Consider the following 983-nt stretch of genomic DNA (forward strand, 5'->3'; position numbering starts at 1 on the left):
CACCTGTCTTTGTATTCATTGATACCAAGCATGATCAATAGGCTGTTTTAAAATCTTGATCATGGCCTCAAAAGAGGACTTGTATATTCCTTCCCACACAGACGAGCGTGTCAATATATCGCTTAATGCCATTGCGGAGAGAGACTATTCTTTCCGGTGAAATCACAAAACAAAATGCACACAACGTGTCCCTGCTCTTAAAATACAATCATTGAAGAACATCTTTGATTTTAATAAAGGGAAAAAAAACACAAATTGATAGGTCAAAAAACCACCCACAAATCGTCTATAAACAAAGCATCCGGCTGTCTTTGAGTTCACATGAACAACGGTTAAAGTTACTCGTCAGGCTACAGAAGAATACCATAATTCCTCCGTTCAACTAGGCTTAGGACATCGATAGTCACACATACCTATATCAACTCAGCCACAACACATAATTGAGAATAACATGCCTTAACACAGACTCGACCACAGAGGCCTGGGGTCAGCTTCCTTTGCTGTTCGTCCAGAAATCCAAGATCAAGAAGTGGATATTCGTTTGTTTGTTTTTTTCTACGAATCTTTGCATTGACATGTACCAGTTCAGTACATGTCAACGCAAAGATTCGTAGAAAAAACTAACATGAGTGGAATTTGCACCGCGGCGCCACCACACCTTGATGGTCATGACAAGAACAGCATGTATAGTTATCTTTATTGAAGTGAATTAGATTTAACTCGCCGTCATGCATGAATTAATTATATATTTTTAGCAATTTTGCATATAATAATCCACAATGATTACATTACACAAAACTGAAATTGCACCTCAAAATAACACAGTGTCAATATTTTTTGAGACCCCCCAAAATTTCACAAATCATGTTTTCAGGGGAGCCCATGTCTTATTTAGGGGAGCCGAGCTCCCCCTAGCTCCCCCGTAGTTCGCACCCTGGTTTAAGCCCTGCCCCTCACTTCCAGTTCTGTGGATGGGGTTCTGA

Source organism: Pseudorasbora parva, chromosome 23 (assembly GCF_024679245.1).
Source record: "Pseudorasbora parva isolate DD20220531a chromosome 23, ASM2467924v1, whole genome shotgun sequence".
Classification (NCBI taxonomy): Eukaryota; Metazoa; Chordata; class Actinopteri; order Cypriniformes; family Gobionidae; genus Pseudorasbora; species Pseudorasbora parva.